This window comes from Macaca thibetana, chromosome 14 (genome assembly GCF_024542745.1).
Source record: "Macaca thibetana thibetana isolate TM-01 chromosome 14, ASM2454274v1, whole genome shotgun sequence".
NCBI classification, from domain to species: domain Eukaryota; kingdom Metazoa; phylum Chordata; class Mammalia; order Primates; family Cercopithecidae; genus Macaca; species Macaca thibetana.
In genome coordinates this window covers 81,558,634-81,577,859 of record NC_065591.1, presented here as the reverse complement: position 1 = coordinate 81,577,859, position 19,226 = coordinate 81,558,634, and the positions used below count along the sequence as shown (strand labels likewise).

Genomic DNA, 19,226 nt, shown 5'->3' with positions numbered 1-19,226 from the left:
TTTCAGCATGTTAGTCAGACTGGTCTCGAACTCCTGACCTCAGATGATCCACCCTCCTCAGCCTCCCAAAGTGCTGGCATTACAGGCATGAGCCACCGCGCCCAGCCTAAATATTTGCAATTCTTAAATTTTCACTTTTGGCACTTAAATTTAACACTGCTCCGTAAGAGAGAGTAAGGTAAATGACTTCAAACTGCCAAAGCAAAGATTATAGTTTGTATGAGCCAGGGTTCTCCAGAGAGACAGAACCATAGGATGTATACATAACTATAACTATAAATACATATAAATTGTGTGTGTATATATACATATGTATACAAAATAATTAAAAGATACTTTTATATATATATATATACACACACAAAAAAAAATACTTACCATTGTGTTAAAATTCCCTCTCGTATACCATACATGACATGCTGCCCATGTTTGTAGCCTAGGAACAACAGGCTATACTATATGTAGGCTATACCATCTAGGTTTGTGCACGTATAATCTACAATGTTCGAACAATTAAAAAACTGCCTAATGCATTCCTCAGACCATATATCTGTCCTCACTCAACACATAACTGCACAGGGCAGGAAGTCTATTACAAGAATTTGTTCCCTTGATTATGGAGTCTGAGAAGTTGAACATAGGCTGTCATTAAGCTGGTGTCCTGGAGATACCAGTATCCTGGCTGAGTTAGAATCAGCTTTAGGAGAGGGAGAAAGCAAATGGCCTTCTCTCTGCCCTTTTTTTCGGTCTGAGCTCCCAGCTGATTGGATGGTGTCCACCCACATTGAGGGCTGCTGTTCCCCACTTAGATCACCAACTCACATGTCTCCCTGGAAACACCTTCACAGACTCCCCCAGAAATAATGCTTCACCAATTCTCCATATATTACTTAATCCAGTCAAGTCAACACCTAAAATTAATAATAATGCCATAGTAATATAATTATACATATTTCAGTTTTAAAAAAACTGACAATATGTGAGTTCACAGTTTGAGTAGCCCAAGGAAGAAGTTAATTTAAGCCACAAGAAAAATAAATCCAATATCTTTCATTATTTATTTTCTGTCCTAGTGAACATAGACTACTTTAGTTGTTGTCTTTTTGTTTATCTGGTTTGTTGGTTTGTTTTGGGGTTGCTTTTGTTTTAAAGAGCCAGGCTTCTGGGTCCCTCTTTCTGAAAATATGCCATAGAGCCCTCTGACCATCTTCTCGTGTTTTCTTATCCAGTGTAGGTTTTCTACTCCTCTCCCATAGTCATTCAGTAGTTACTTGAAAGAGGAATAGGGACAAACATGATTTAATCTAGACCACTTAAGACTAAACCCAAGTTTCATATCAATCCCAGGGAATAGGTTATTGAACAGATTTGCATCATGTTATGGTCAGGAACTAGGAGCAGAAGAGGTTGTGAGTCATCTAGTCAGTGGTGTCTGCTATAAAGCTTGAAGACTCTCTTTGTGTATAAATTTTTCAGTTTTATTACAGAGGAAATAGTTTGTTCTGCTTTAATGAGCACTGTTGAGAAGAAAATATAGCTATCACATATCACCACATGTTCAGAGATTTTCACCAACCCAGACCCCAAAATGACATGCTGCTCTTTCTTCCTCAGAAACATGAATTCTGGAATCTTGCAAGTCTTCCAGCGGGAACTCACCTGCCCCATCTGCATGAACTACTTCATAGACCCAGTCACCATAGATTGTGGGCACAGCTTTTGCAGGCCCTGTTTCTACCTCAATTGGCAAGACATCACGGTTCTTGCTCAGTGTTCTAAATGCAAGAAGACAACACGGCAGAGAAACCTGAAAACTAACATTCGCTTGAAGAATATGGCTTCCATTGCCAGAAAAGCCAGTCTCAGGCAATTCCTTAGCTCTGAGGAGCAGATATGTGGGACTCACAGAGAGATAAAGAAGATGTTCTGTGAAGTGGACAAGAGTCTGCTCTGTTTGCTGTGCTCCAACTCTCAGGAGCACCGAGACCACAAACACTGTCCCATTGAGTGGGTTCCCTGAACTGCTTACCCGCAGGGGCGCCTGGAGCCTCTGCATGAAAGCCAGCTTGTAAACGGCCACTCCTCTGGCGACATCCCACGACGGGGGCCCTCGGGTGGAAACTCGCCCCCTGCCAGCTCAGGGCTGGGATGCGATCGACCAGGCATGGCGGCTTTCAACCCGAACGCGTCCCTCCTTCAAGGTCAAGACCCGGGACATAGTTCAACAAGTAGTTGGTGATTGATGATAGCGTGCCCTGACTGGGCCAGAACAGCCTCTTTAGTAAAACAGCATAGGAAAGTGATGAAACAGATGCTCAGCTCCTTTCTCGATTTTCACTTTAATTCCGTGATGCCTCTGTGTCCCTCTGACGACATTTTCTCCTGGGATCTGTGACTCTGCGGGTCTTCAGTGCCTACCAGGAAGGGTTCCTGGCCCTCATCAGGCATGAAAACCTCAAAGCCCTCTGTCCTCAACGTGGGATCCCTGGGCCAGCGGCATCAACCTCACCAGGAAACCTGTTCTTCTGCTCATTCTTGGGCCCCACCCCCCAGGGCCCATTCAAAGAAAGACTCCAGGGGCAGGGCCTGGGCAGCCTGTGTTTCCACCAGATCTGTGTTAAAGCGCAAATGAACCAGCCCAGGTGATGCTGACGCAGGAAGCCCAGGCTGAGAGGCAGTGTCTAAGGCAACTGTGCCCATGGGGCCAGGGGCAGCTCCTGCTTGTGCAGCTATGATTAGGGCTGTGTTCCCCTCCCTGTCCTGTCAGTTGACCTCAATGTGGGAGCACTCATCTAAGGCCACCAGGGTCTACCCACAAAGCCGTGATAGCAGGCAACATTAAGGCCGGTCCAGCCATTGTGGTCAGTCTCCTGCGCCTTCTCAACGGTCCACCCCACGCTGCACCTAGCGTCCACAGCAGCCCCACGCCTCCGGGACGACCTCCGGGGCGCTCTCCACGCTCTCGACGCCGTGCTCCTACTGGTCCTGGAAAGGATTGATTGTCCAGCCAGGGCGGTGGCTCACGCCTGTAATCCCAGCACTTTGGAAGGCCAAGGCGGGCGATCACGAGGTCAGGCGAGCATCCTGGCTAACACAGTGAAACCCTGTCTCTACTAAAAATACAAAAAAATTAGCCATGCGTGGTGGCGGGCGCCTGTAGTCCCAGCTACTAGGGAGGCTAAGGCAGGAGAATGGCATGAACCCGGGAGGCAGAGCTTGCAGTGAGCAGAGATCATGCCACTGCACTCCAGACTGGGTGACAGAGCAAGACTCCCTCAAAAAAAAAAAAAAAAAAAAAAAAAAAAATGTCCTCAGAGGCGATGCTGCGGGTGGGTGTCGGGCAGACTGGAGAAGTCCTGGAACTCTTTGTAGTAAGCGCGATCCTCCTCGACCTGTGCGCCTAGGGGTGGGGACGGCATGCAGAGCGCCTTGCCACCCTGCGGCCAGGTCCCAGCCAGCAGCACCATGCAGGCTGCGGGAGGCGTGGGCGGGGGTCCAGGGCAACATCAGGGAGAGCCAGTCGAGCACGCCAAGCTCCCTGCTTCTGGCTTCTGCATCCCCAGAGAAGCCCTAGCTCTACTTCATATAGCTGGCCTAGACATATGCAGATTTATTAATTGTAGAAGAAAGAATTATACCTTTCAGGTAAAATGGCTACATAAAATAATGAGTTGCTGTTTTTGAGACAAATTCTCACTCTGTCACCCAGGCTGGAGTGCAATAGCACAATCAGAACTCACTGCAGTCTTATACTCCTGGACTCAAGCAATCCTCCCAACTCAGCCTCCTGAGTAGCTGGGACAACAGGTGCACACCACCATGAAAGGCTAATTTTCTTTTTACTTTTTGGTAGAGATAAGGTCTTACTATGTTGCCCAGACTGATCTCAAACTTCTGGCCTCAAGTGATTTTTCTGTCCTGGCCTTCCAAAGCCCTGGGATTATAAGTATGGCCACTGTCACAAGCCTTATATCAATTTTTATTTTTTTTATTACAGATAACTTCAAAACGAAAAGTATTTTATTAGACTTCTCTTAAGTTAGCAAAGCAGTGTTATTACTGACCCAGTCTTCCCTTATTTTCAGCTTACGTACAATAACAAAATTACCTTTATTTTTTAATTTGTTTTATTTTATATTTTCAAGGTGCACAATATGTTGTTTTGAGATACGTATACATAATGAAATGATTACTATAATGAAGAAAATTAACAAATCTATCATATCACTTAGCTGTGCTTCTTTTTTATGATAAGAACTTCAAAAATCTAGTCCCTTAGACTATTTCCCTAAAACAATACAAGATTATCGAATATACCTACAGGTTGTGCATCAGATTCATTTATTCTACATTACTGCGCCTTTACAACTTTTGCCCTTCGTTTACTTATTTTATTCCCATCAATGTAACCACCTTTTTTAAAGTATTGAGCTTTTAAAAATAGATTTCAAATATGAGTGGGGCCATGAAGTGTTTTTCTCTGTGTGTCTGTCTTATTTCACTGAAGAAAACTGCCATTTACATGTCTCCTAAATTTAGTACAGAAATAGAGTGCTAATCAAGAATGTGTCTCAGTTTTGTTAGATTTTTTCCAAGTTATCCTCTTTATCAATTTTTACTTTTGTACTAGAAAAGAGTCAAAATTATTGTATTAAAAAAATCTGTAACCAGGCTATTGATAAATAACTTTTTTTTTTTTTTTTTTTTTTTTTTTTTTGAGACAGTGTCTTTCTCTGTGGCCCAGGCTGGTGTGGAGTGGCATGATCTCTGCTCACTGCAAGCTCCACCTACCAGGTTCATGCCATTCTCCTGCCTCAGCCTACCCAGTAGCTGGGACTACAGGCACCTGCCACCACGCCTGGCTAATTTTTTTGTATTTTTAGTAGACATGGGGTTTCACCATGTTGGCCAGGATGGTCTCGATCTCCTGACCTCATGATCCATCCACCTCGGCTTCCCAAAGTGCTGGAATTACAGGCGTGAGGCACCGCGCCTGGCAGATAAATAACTTCTTTTAGGGATAAACAACTCAGGAAGTTCAAGATTTCTGGATTAATGATTGACAATGATCTTAGTGGTCTCTCTTTGATTTATTTCAATTGTAAGTAATTCTTGGTGATAGTCTAACATAAATTCTGACAGGTGAATAGTCTAACATAAATCCTGACAGGTGAAGAGAGTAAATAAAGTATCTCTGGGAGAATCAATAGAATAAGATTATCTTGGTTAAATGTCTAAGAAAATATGCTAAATAGACACAAACACTTTTTCATCTTCCAAAATCAGAGTCAAATACTAAACGATCGTAAAGTAGCTAATTCTGTCTTTTTGCAAAAGTGAATCTGAGCTAAATTAGAAGAATGTCGGGAATAAATTTTTCCTTGAAAACTAGGAACAACTAATGTAATTAAATTATGAGGCATTGACTGTAGCGTAGAGTTTTAGCATCAACAGAAAAGCTCACAAACATACGTGAAAATCAAAAAGGAGTGCTGGGTTGGAGCCCTAAGGTGAATAATTTTATCATCTCAGATCACTTGGAAAAAAGCAGCGAGTCCAAAAGATGCGGGTGAGAAGCTTTCTCTCTGCTAACCCCTAATGTTCTGCAATAAACATGTGGAGGCAGAAGAGAGAGAGATTATTACAGAGTCTGTGTGGTATAGAGTGAAGGAATAAGAGAACATTTCTGATAAGTATTTTCAAAATTTGGAGAATCATTCCTATCTAAATCATTCATTTGAGGGACTAAAATACAAGTAAGATGTTTCTTGCCACATAACCCTCAGCTAGCCAGGCTCTAAAAAGGACAACACTGGACACTTTGACAGTGGTAAAAAGCAGGGTTTACTCATTCTCGAATACTAAGGACTAGTGATAACCTTAGGCAGCACCTTATCTCTTTGGTTGAGGTTCTGCTTTGTTTCATTGAACAAATCTCTTGGGTTATTTTCTGTTGTGCCAGTCATTTAATTTGTTTTCTGAATCAAATGATAAGAATAAATATTGTTTTGAATGTTAACAGCATTACCAGATATATCTTACAACTTGGTGTGCCATCTGCCTAATTTTGAACCTATAGGATGGGAATAAAAGCATTGTGAAGAATACCAGGTGATTTCCCTATAGCCAATACTCTTGTCCCTCCTACTTTTCTTTTGGCTTTCCTGCTGCATGGGTCATGGCAATAAATGGGAGTTTTCTGCACACAGAGAAAAAATTCACTTGTTGAAGATGTTAGTCTTCTTCTTGACCAACTCTTATATTGGTACAAACATGTGAGAGCAATGCACCTTCTGAATCATGTCAAATGTATGGTCTTTGTTAAAGCAGATAAGCTGGTGCCTTAGGAGACGTAGCTATCACATTCTACTATAGAATTTTCCATTCTGTATCATCTGGATTCTTATTTAAAATTTAAACTAATGTTGTTCTTCCTACTGCATAAGAATGTTCATGCCACTTTATGCTTAGTAAGTGATTAAAAGTATATGTCAGTTAAAATCAGGACAGTCTCCTTTATTCTAAGTCCTGTTCCTGTTCCCCATCATCTTATATAGGAACCTTCCTCTTTCAATGGTTTATATTAAAAAACCAAAGACAATTGAAATCAACCCTATAAAAAATTATGCTACAATTATTTTAAACCCTAACATAACAGTATTGTCTTTGATATGAATCTGAAAATCAATGTATTTCTTACTTTTTTGGTTAGATATTCATTAGTATGTTCTATCTTATTTTGCTACTTATATTTTGGAAAGTTTCTTAATGTTAGAATAGTATTACATAACTCCTCTACTTATCCATTTATTCATTTTATTTATTGTGTAATCTATTCTAAAAATTGCATTAGCAAAGAAGACAAATAGTGCCATTACCCCCTTGGAATTTTCAATCTGGTAGTAATAAGAGTTTTCAGAATATTATAATCTGATATAATATACTCAGAGAATATGTAATAGCAGAGCAACCCAGCACTGAGAAACTGTTGTATGAGCTGAAATGTGATTAATAACCAGGATGTTGAGAAATAGTAAAGTCTGTGAGGTCAACTTAACTTGGTCAGACTTAAAAAGAAAATAAGCACTCTTTATTCTTTGTAAGATAAGATATATACCATTTCATTTTTCTACCCCAGCGTGTTCAAATATACAAGTAAGACAAATGGTTTACAGTGTGTAAAAACTGAAAACATAATCTCTGAAAAAGAAATCAGATTTAAAAAAACTTATATTGTATGATTTTATTTACCTGAATGCAAAAACATAAAAAGTAGATTAAGTGTTGTGAAGGAATGGGGGAGGGTGAATGGAGAATAAATGTTAATGGGTATTGGGATTCTTCTGGAAATGATAAAAGTGCCCAGGCAGTAGAGAGTTCTGATGGCTGCACACGTGTGATATACTAACATTCTCTGAATTAAATACATTAGAACATGACTTTCACGGTAAGTGAATGAATCTCAACAAAACTTGCACAAGAAAAGCCATTATTGATGTTCTAGTAAAGATTCCACAATAATTTATTATTTAAAATAACTTAATTAACAAATGTACACATTCAAGGTGGTTATACCATGTATAACCACAAAGTAATTACATTCCATGAAGTTACAAGGAGCTCACAGGCTCTCACACATAAGGTCTCAGGACACTATTTACATCATATATGGGAGGTCACAATAAATCATCATGAAACCAACTTTTCATGTACAACCAAAGCAAAAGAAAGGTCTCAGAGGGGAAGAGAAGGAGGCAAGAGGAAAACCATAGATAATAGAACCTTTAGAAACATCAAAAAAACTCACAGATCCATTATCATAATCCAGAAACACCCCAACCCGACCCAGAGGCCTTTGCACATGCTGAATCAAAGGTGGAGAGTTGGTGGAGAGACTATAACCATTGCTCCTCTTTGAGGAAATTAACAAAAATGTTTCATCAGAATCAATAAGGATACTGCTATCTGCTGTCGTGGAATCTCTACAGACTCCCAGAATCCAGGTGGAGGAGTGGGTCACATCCACTTCCCAGTAATGCCTGCCAGAGTTGAACGCTTGCGCTCCCCACACAGCAAAGCTCTCCACTCCCTGGGGATCCATGGGGTGCACTGCGATGGTCGTCTCCAAATATCACACGTCTCACATCCTCAGAAAGGCTTATATAGCAAGGAGTCATTTCCGTGCTCAGAGCATTATCCACTGACAAGGAAAAAGTACTATATTAGCGAGTGCTATGAGGGACAGAGGCTCTGTGGCCCAATTATTCACTTCAGTTGCTTTTCTTCCAAGAAAATACAGAAAAGAGGAAGCCAAGAGAGTTCAGCGCCATGCATCCATGAAGATGAAATGTCATTAAAACTCTACAGCACATACAATTATATACTATTCCTTAAATAATAGAGAAAAAATGTGACCATATCACTGGGCGAAGTAATGATTTAATGTCTACCTCTGCATAGTTTTTTTCAGGACATATATAAAATGTTTTTTTTTTCTTTAATAGAAAATCTTCTTGTATTATTTGTCTTTAAGATCATCAACAGGTAGACATCACTTTGCCATGATGTGAGTATTTATTGGAATGTAAGTTATGCCTGTTATAGTCTCAAACCTCAAAACTTTGGTAGAAATTGACACATGTAAAGTTTATAAGTTTCTGAAAGGAATACTCTGGCTTTACAATATCTCTTTAGCTCCTGATTCAATCTACTCTGCATTCCTGCCCTCTGCTACCTAGACCTGCCCTCTTGAATGGAGGTAACATGCTTAGGCCATGTTCACAGATCCCTCACCTTTCAGTTGTTACGTATATGATGGCATTAAAATTGTCCTGATTATGGATATTTTAGTCATTTTTTTTTATCAAAATGCTCTGATTTTGTAACTAATAAAGGTTACTTGAAGAATGCATGTAAATGCACATGGAATAGAGCCAATTAAAAACCATTATGCCAAATCTAACCCTCAAAATTGAATTGAATTGAACTAACACGAAATACTGATGCCACCGTGACAACTAGTGTCTTCATAACTACATGACCTGAATACTCTTTGTCCTCTTATTCTGCAGACAAAGTATGTACCTTGCTTTACATTTTCATCAAACTCTAACTCAGGAAATTGAGTTTTGATCTTTGTAGTATTACTATGCAGGTAGAGAAGATGCACATGCTTTGGAAAACTATGTATTACCTACATGTCAAAAATAATACAACTTAAATGGGAAAAGCCTCGACCAAGGGACGCAATAAGCAAATGATTTGAGGCTGGACTGCTAAGCAGCTGGATCTTACCTCTGAAGTTGTTGAGCATGTCTAGGACTCCAGTTATGCGCCATGAAGTAAGCTCTGGGTACACTGGCTGGGGCTTTTGCATCTGTGCCAAATCAGCCCTGCAAAAAAATGGCCTCAGCTATATGTCCAGGCCCAGAGCTAATCATACCATCATACAAAGATATCATATTTTCATATAACATGTTTCCTCAGAATTCTGGAAACATGAATTCTGAGGAATTCATGTTTTGGTTAACTGCATGCACATTTTATTCCACACTCCAAGGGCCAGAAGAGGTTGCTTTTTCTGATTTTTTTTTTTTTTTGCATAAAAACCCAATTTCCCCACATATGTTGTTTTCAGACATTACACAACTTCTAAAGTCATTAAAAGACATTGCGTCCCTCTCCGCATCATACCCCCTGAGGGTATGCAAAAATCTTGGAAACATTTCAGAGAGCAAAAAACTCAAACAAAAATCTTTGGGACCTGAGCCTGTAGCTGTCACTAATGCTAGTCACTGTCTAACATCGAATATTCACTGAGACAAAAAGCTTTCATCTTTTGTGCAAAACAAAAGAGAATAATTCCAGCCTGAACACCCTGCTGCTGAGGGTCCCGAGGCAACCATTTTCCTGAGGTCTTTCCTAGAACTGGGTGTATTGTGATGGAGTAGGTCCAGGTCATTGACACTTTTAGGAACAAAACCTTCCTCCTCAGGACACCCAGAGGGAATCTCTCTCCTCCCTCAGTCTTTTTTTTTTTTTTTTTTTTTTTTTTAATCTCCTACCCCTCCAGAGTAGAAGACACCTCTATGATTCCTCAAAGTAATTTTGTATTAAGATCTGTGGGGTAGGGCTGGACAGGATGGATGGACTGGGAAGAACAAACTTCAGAATGGCAAACTGTTTTTACATATATTTGAATTCATACAAATTTTAAGATGAAAACTTTCCAGACCAAAGAGGAGACCTCAGGCTCTCTTTTCAAACAAAAATGGAAATAGCCACTGAGAATGATATTAGTACCTCAAAATGTATACACCCCATTCATTCACAAGAGAATGAACTTCTCAGAAAAAGCATTTTTTTAGTGTAAACTCACCTTGCTGATACATTTCCCACATCCTGCAAAAAATAAAAGACAATGTTAATTATGAGAGATTTTTCCTTCTGCATCTTTTCTCATACTCTTTTTTCTTTCTGTTTTAGTGTTTTAAAAATGTGTATCTCTCTTCATTCCCCTCTAAGTAATCATTCAAGGCTACGTTAATAACAGAACCTCAACTAAATAATGGAAAGCATCATCAGTGGGCATGAAGAAGAAAGGAGCTGAGCAAGAGATGGTAGAGTAAAGCAAAGATATCTAGGTTTCCAGTGTCATTAATTTCCTAATCTTATTTCCAAGGAAAGGTCTGACCACTCATGACAACTGGTAAAAAACAGAGCAGAACCATATGAGAAACAGAGTACACGGACATTGATGAGCAACTTTCACAAACCTCGCCCAGGCAAGGGGAAACCCCTCAATGGCTTTAGCAAATCACTGTTGTATGGGACATCAGAGAGTGAGGAGGAACTAGGGCATATAAATGGAGTATTACTAACCTTCCCCTAGCCTCAAGTTCTAATGATTTTAGATGATCTCTCTGTGTGGATAGTACTCTAAATTATGTTGAAGAAAATTTTGTTATATGTGATCTCCTAAAATGGCAAAAATTTCCCAAAGATTACCAAAGTATCCAGTAATAAGTGACTGGACAGATGTACTATAATGGTGGGAGTCAGACAGCATGTGTCACTTAGCTTAGAGCAGTGACATATGCAGGTGACATTTGCATGTCCTGGCAGCAATGTCCAGCAAGGACTTCCTGTCTCTGAGGATGGACCCTCCCTCCTCACCTGGAGCAGCTCCACGACAGGCATATGGCACGTCTCCCACAGCTCTCTGTACATGTCTTTCATCCTTTCTAAATGTTGGGTCATTCTCACTTGACTGTCTTGTAGTTGTTGGAAAAGCTCTTTTGCTTCTCTTTCCAGTGCCTGCAGATGCAGTTGCTCCTCCTCATCGAGAAGTAGATGCATCTTTTGATATTGAATAGTGGTTATCACCTTCCTTATTGACACATAGTCCTGCAGAGATGTTTGGTTAAAAGAATTACATGTTCTCACTCTCAATAGAAAAGTTCAAATAATTATATGCTGGGTGTAATCAAGCAATTTGTAAACTTTCTGCCTCACTCTTGCAAAGAGTCTTGAATATTTGGTGTTTTTTTCTGTCCATCTTTTTCAATATTCCTATTCTCTCTCCCTTTTTAAATTAAAACCTATATAAAGACTCCTGGTTTCTGTCACTGTGATCCTTTTTTACAGTTCTTACTGAGTCAATTATTGCCTCTATTAATCTCTCTTTTAGGATTTTTCCATGTCTGATTCGCTAAATGTTAAAGAACAATTAGCCATACATCATATTATACGGTTTTTTTTTTTACTTTTACTTACTCTATATACTATTCTATTTCTTTCCTTTTCCTCACACCCAATCTTAGTGAAATGTTGCCTCATCTCCAGTGTCAGAAAAAGTTTATATTAACCTTCAAATTTGAACTAGAATACATATCATGCCATTTATCCAATATACTAGAATTAATTTGGCTAGCTTGTGTGGGCTTCTGTATTTGCGATTCCTATTGTATCAGTTGAAATCACTACATTTTCTTGGGATGAAATCACTATCTTTTAACTGGTAATTTGAATTTAGCTAAAAAGTATAAGCCAACATTGTCTTTATTTGCGTAAAAATAAAGGAAATATTTTCATTCTTACCACTAACGAACGAAATTTTCTAGTTTCCTGATTTAGATGGTTTTGTGTCTCTTGATTGATTCTCCACAAATAGTCCATTTCTTTTATAAGTTTCTCCTGCAAAAGAAGCAAGAAGCTTAGCAAAAATGGAGACAGTATACTAGATTTCATCCCCTTATCAATCAAATAAAAAGGCTGTAATTGAAAGAAACACAAATTCAAGTTAGAGTGGAGTGGTCAGATTTTTCCAAGTTAAACAAATTTGGTTCTATTAATTTGGATATGAAAAGTCATAGAAATATAATAGAGAGTTTTAAGGGACCCTTCAGATAATATCATCAATTTTCTGAGAAACTGGCTTTTATATAACATGACTTTGAAAAGTGTTCTTGGTGCTGGTCACCTGTTCCACAGCTCCATTCTACACGTTTGAACAATGTTTCTAAGGAAACCTCCTTTAGTGAAGTCTCAACACAGCTATGATTAGAGTGCTAAATTAGTCAGCAACATTGAAAGGACACGTTTATGTGTTATGATTGACATGGAATAATCACCACCTCCACCATCTGCATTCTCATCACCATCGTTGCATTGGCCCTCACCATTCTTATTTGGGACTCTATACATATCAAACTGCCTTAGAGGCATCACATACCCTGCATTCCTCAGCAGCCCATCCTATTGGACTGTGGCTGTGAGCCATGTGCTCTGGTGACTCAGAGCAGGGCCCACAGAGCAATCTCTTGTCAACCTCACAGAAGAGCTCCTTAGTCTCTTCATGGAGCACACAGATACTGTGTGAGTTGTTGATGTTCTGAGGTCTGGTCTGTCTGGCTAGGGAAGCCAGCTTTTTGAGTACAACATTGGTGTTGAAGTCGGGCTTCACTGAGATTTCTCTGCACTCAGGGCAGCGCATTGGTGCTCTGCCTTCTTCCCAGCAGAAGTAGAGGCAGGGCCTGCAAAAGCTGTGCCCACAGTCAATGGTGACCGGGTCTATGAAGTAGTTCATGCAAATGGAGCAAATGAGCTGATTCTGGAAGGCTTGCAGGGTGTCTGAATCCATATCTCTGAAAATTTAAAAAAAAAAAAGTGAGAATTTCTTTCTCTTATTTTTATTTGCCCCGATGAAAAGGAAAAAAAAAAGCCAGTGGACAATTTTCCTTGTCTACTTGAGTCTGTCCAATATGTCTAATAAGTTAGCTCCAGTGTAAACTGAGACATAGTAAATGCAAACATGCTGGATTTATAAAGTTTTCCCTCAATAGCCATTGAAAATTGGGGTCCAGGAATCCCTGAGATACCAAGATCCTTAGATGTTCCAGGCTCTTATTAGTAAATGGTGTGGGATTTGCATGTAACCTAAACCTATCCTCCTGAATACTTTATGTCTAGATTACTTTGAATGTCTAATACAATGTAAATGCTGTATGAATACTTGTAATGCCATACTGTTTAGGAACAGCAAGAAGATTGTTAAAAATATGTATATGTTTGGCAGGACGCAGTTGCCCACACCTGTAATCCCAGCACTTCGGAAGGCCGAGATGGGAAGATCACGAGGTCAGGAGACCCAGACCATCCTGGCTAACATGGTGAAACCCCGTTTCTATTAAAAATAGAAAAAATTAGCCGGGGGTGGTGGCATGTGCCTGTAATCCCAGCTATTCAGGAGGCTGAGGCAGGAGAATTGCCTGAACCCAGGAGGTAGAGATTGTAGTGAGCTGAGATGATGCCACTGCACTCCAGCATGGGTAATAGAGTGAGACTCTGTCTCAAAAAAAAAAAAAAAAAAAAAAAAAAAAAAAAGGACATGTTCAGTACAGTTGCTTTTTCCTTCTTCCTGTACATATTTTTTTCTGAGATTAGTTGAATCCACAGTTCTGAAACTTATGAATATGAACAAGCACCTGTGATTCAAATGAGAAAATGAGATGAGAGCCCTCATGATATTTTTGTTAAACAAGCCATATTCTCAATCAATCCCAGTTACTTAGCAAGCTTAAAGCCTGGGTAGACGGTAAAAGCTGAGGCGATTTCTCAGTCACTTATATAAGCTGATTCTTAATTCTTAGTCTCATTCTTAACCACATTCTTAATCTCGTTCTATGTCTGTCATTCTCTCTCAACGATTCCATGATGATAATATATGAAAGACACTTAGTATCTATGCTATTATTCTGTACTCCCTGCCTCCAAACTCACCTATGAAGTTTGCTCACACAATTATAAATGAAGTAGGTTTTATCTAAGATTGATTAATCAGAGTGGACTATCAACTCCTAAAATTATCAATCATTAAATTTGTCCTTTTAACTTTAATATCAAAACTTTTCCTTTCACTACATTAATCATAAATCATATCTATTATTTTTAATTTAGAAAATTTTTTCCCATATTCAATTCAGATGATTAGAGAGAACACTTTCACATTCTGAAATAGTGAATATTTAAACTATAATAATTTACAAGAATTAATCAACAATTAATTATCTTCTAAAATAACAATAGAAGTGAAGATATGTATTAGGTTTTCCACTCTACACTAGAAAATCCAGAAATGCAGTTAATGGAAGCATGGCCACCAATTCACCATTCCTTTTAGTGACTTGGGAGTTGCAGCCTCTTGGGAGCCCTTGTCAGAGGGTTACATCTATTTTTTTTACTTCTTTCTTTCTTTCCCTTTTATTTATTTATTTATTTATTTATTTATTTATTTATTTATTGTTGTTGTTGAGATGCAGTCTCACTCTGTCACCCGGGCTGGAATGCAGTGGCGTGATCTCAGCTTACTGCAACATCCGCCTCCCAGGTTCAAGCAATTCTCCTGCCACAGCCTCCCGAGTAGCTGATACTACAGGCACCCGCCACCATGCTATGATAATTTTTTTGTATTTTAAGTAAAAACGTGGTTTCGCCATGTTTGTCAGGCTGGTTTCTAACTCTAGACCTCAAGCGATCTGCCTGCCTTGGCCTCTCAAAGTGCTAGGCTGCAAACATGAGCCATCGTGCCTGGCCAATTAAAACTATTTTCAACAGCTTTCAAATCTAGTCTACAAACTGCAAATTTGGAAGACACAGCAAATAAGACCTTTGCAATAAGAAGTTTCAAAGTAATTCAACATTTTTAACATTGACTTTGGTGTACATTATAACCATTACTACATGCCAACATTCTAGGGAACATTTTAGGTATTTTATGGGTTCTATCATTGCATGAAACTATCGAAATATACCTTTTCACACTTAAAAAAAAATCTAACAATACAGAAAATAGTCACATAAGAAGAATCAGATAGCAAGGCACACAAACCAGATGTTACAAATTGAAGATACTTTACATTGATTTTCTGTAAAATCATGAAGACAGTTACTTGTTTGCTTAGAAAAGACCCAAGCATGCTGCTGGGTAAATTTAAAGTATTTTTTAAGAGAAAAAGTGAGCATGATGAGTTTACTGCAGATTTTATACTCACAAGGCTATTATGAATGGTCTCAGTCTAGAAGCTCTGTAGATATCGAGATTAGAAGTAACTCCTGGTGCTCCAAAGCCCAGCAGTCACAAATGCAGTGGGTCCTCACTGAAGGAGAGAGAAGTCTCTGGACAAGCATCTTTTTAAAGGGTATGGGCCCAGGAAAGACCACACCCACTTCCTGAGATTGATTAGATTGCACAGAAAGGGGTAAATTGACTGATTAGGTTTATTAAGTATTAAAAACCACACTTGGGGGCCCAAAGCTCAACAGACAAGTTTGGAATGAGAGGCAAGAAAGTTGACTTAACACAGGTTATTCAAAGAAATATTTTAACTGTAACAGTTATTTCATTAAATATTGTCACATGCTAATTGCTTTTTTTTTGTTTTTTGTTTTCTTTTGAGATGGTATCTCACTCTGTAGCCCAGGCTGGAGTGGAATGGCTCGGTCTCAGCTCACTGCAACCTCTGCCTCTTGAGTTCAAGTGATTCTCCTGCCTCAGCCTCCCAAGTAGCTGGGATTACAGGCACCCACCACTAAACCCAGCTAATTTTTGTACTTTTAGTAGAGACGGGGTTTCACCATGTTGCTCAGGCTGATCTTGAACTCCTGACCTCAGGTGATCTGCCCACCTCTGCCTCCCAAAGTGCTGGGATGACAAGCGTGAGCCACTGCACCGGGCCACATGCTAACTTTAAAATTTTGTTTCTCACTGTTTTAAAATTATAATTCCTTAAGTGCCTAGCCGTTATTTATCTGAATATGTTCAAAGATAAAACATTAACTGGGATTACCAGCACATCTGTACTGTGTAACTCTCTTGTTTAAAAAAGTACAGCAAGGAACTCAATTGTGTTTCACATGATTGTATATATAATGGTTGATAGAATTAGTTGTAGCAGCCTGTTTTTCTTATTTTTACTATTTTATGACTATTTCTGTGTTATATGAAAATAAAATCTGTTTTTTATTAATTCACCTTTTTCAATAATTTTAAAACTGATAATTTACACATATATGTACATAACTATCTATATCAATGTTATGTATTCATATTTTTAAAATTATGTAGTAATTATTTACACAATAATAATAATTATTATTACTTTTTTTTGAGACGCAGTCTCCCTCTGTCACCTAGGCTGGAGTGCAATGGCATGATCTTGGCTCACTGCAACCTCTGTCTCCCAGGTTCAAATGATTCTCCTGCCTCAGACTCCCGAGTAGCTGGGATGACAGGTGTCTGCCACCATGACTGGCTAATTTGGGTATTTTTAGTCAAGATAAGGTTTCACCAAGTTGGCCAGGCTGGCCTCAAACTCCTGACATCAGGTGATCCGCCCATCTCAGCCTCCCAAAGTGCTGATATTACAGGCATGCGCCTTGGCACCTGGCTGCTATTTACACAATAATGATGTGCGTAATTATCTTTAACAGTGCATGAAAGTTATTTTTAACACAGTTGCCATGCTAATAGATTTTGTTGTCGTTTACCATGATTTAATAAATTCACAAATTATCTAATGTTTGGGGATTTAGGTCATTTCTATAAACTGAAAATTACAAACCTTGCTAGAAGTTGAAAAAGTAAAAATCTATATGAAAATCACCATTTATCTATTAATGGACATTTAAAAAATTATAAAATTTATAAAAACCAACATATCCTAGGAAAAGATGAAGTGGCTGTCTTTTTCATCAGTCCATGGCATTGCAAATTAGTATGTTTTCTGAAGTGTCATTTGATCAGCATTATGCTTCAAAAAATACATCCAATAAAGTTAAGAAAAGGTAATCATAGATACTTACGTACAGACTTTTCCAGAAATGTTGTTCTTTGAAAACTGCTTCAAACACTTCTTAAAATGTTGCATATTATCTAGCTAAGTGTAGAGAAGAAAGACTTTCTAGCATTCTCACTTCTCAGTAAAAATTCAATTCTATATTTATATTTGTAGACTGCCCTGTATTAGACAGAAATAAACAATAAGCAACTTATGAGATGCAAATAAAAGAATACAAAATAATTGCAAATTTTAGTGCTAGTAACTGAAAAAGTTATTATCTATTTTACTACAACTGTGTTCCCATGCAGGATAGGTAAGAGAGACAAAGCAGTATTTCCTTGCCTAATTAAAAAATACCCTGTCATTCAAGTGAAAATATCAGACATTTATTGATTACCAACTCTGTGATAAAAACTGTTCTGAGTGCTTCACATGTTCTAACTTACTTAATTCCTACAACAACCCCATGAGATAAATAATATGTTATACTGATTTAAAGATTAAGAAATGTGAGAACAGGAAACTTCAATAATTTGCCCAAAGACATATTCTAATGAAGTAGGAGAGCTAGGGTTTGAAACCAGGCAGTCTCTGAAAACAGCTTTCCTTTCAGTGACATGACATACGTTGCCAAAGTATGTTCCTAAGCCACCAAATTACATACAATATTTTTGGGGGATGCTTCTTGCATGCTGGCAGAATTGATTAAAAGTTCACAAATCTTTCAAGCATTGTGCAGGTTTTAGTCCTTTGTTTTGAATACTAATATGCACACGGTCCTACATCTACCATATTGTCCAACTCTCTATCAATGACATGACAAAAAGCCTGTGAGCATGCTCAGCTAAACCCCATAACAAAGGCATTGTGGAAATCCTAGTGTGCAGTGCAACTCTTCTTTTCAAAGCACAGAATGTCTCAGAGGGTCTCTTATGTGCACTATTCTGATCACTCACAAAATGAGTGTCTACTGTGAACTCTCCTTACTGGTAAGGATTCGAGCCAAAATAGTAACAAACCTGCACATTCTGCATATGTATCCTGAAAATTAAAGTAAATTTTTAAAAAGTGTAAATAAAAAACAAGACTAAGTCCTTAAGGAGCTCATGGTCTAGTAGTTGATGGAAAGGAAGGGACAGTCATCCTAAAAGTCTTCCTAAAAAAAAACAATACCTAAGCTAAAAGCCAAAGGATGAGCGTAGTCTTATCTTTTCTGATAGTAAAGTCTATGTGAGAGCAGTGGTCATGAGAAAAGATTTCGGAACGTGGCATGGTGGCTCATGCCTGTAATCCCAGCACTTTGGGAGGCCTAGGTGGTTTGACCAGTCAAGCTGAGAAGTTTAAGGTCAGCCTAGGCAACATTGGAAACTCCATCTCCACAAAAAATAGAAAAATTAGACAGGCATGATGGTGCACGCCTGTAATCTCAGCTACTTGGGAATCTTAGTCTGGACGATTGCCTGAGCCCAGCAGGCAGAATTTGCATTGAGCCGGGCTTGTGCCACTGACTCTCGCCTGGGGGACAGAGTGAGATCCTGTCTCATACACACGAGAGAATATTAGTTCTGTCCTCTTGCTGGTGATATCCTCCAATTGCATCTAGGCCAGAATGCTTGCTGAAATGCAAATGTGCCTATATTCCTACCTGCTTAACCTCATTATGGGATTTTGATAAACTACAAGAAAGTAGTTACACTCCTCTCGATGTCTTCCAAAATGTACTTAATGTATTTGGTGCTCAGTGTACAAATTGTTCTTCCCACAAATGCCTTGGATTCTAGTAAGGGTGAGTTCTTTGTATTTCTTTAACTTGCCACAATCATCCATACTTCTATTATTTTGTATAACATGATTACCTTGTCAGTGGAAATATAAATAAGTGAAAGT

The 19,226-nt window shown here is 38.8% G+C and overlaps 1 pseudogene across 1 annotated transcript; it reads right to left on the bottom strand.

Annotated features, from left to right (window-relative positions):
* Positions 1 to 7,705: 7,705 nt before the first annotated feature.
* On the bottom strand, positions 7,706 to 13,141 carry LOC126934751 (tripartite motif-containing protein 64C-like; annotated as a pseudogene). The gene is made up of 6 exons (XR_007719109.1): positions 12,734 to 13,141; positions 12,100 to 12,195; positions 11,176 to 11,406; positions 10,379 to 10,401; positions 9,295 to 9,392; positions 7,706 to 8,200 (listed from the first exon to the last, which is right to left on the bottom strand). The product of XR_007719109.1 is annotated as a tripartite motif-containing protein 64C-like (transcript).
* Between the last annotated feature and the right edge of the window lie 6,085 nt (positions 13,142 to 19,226).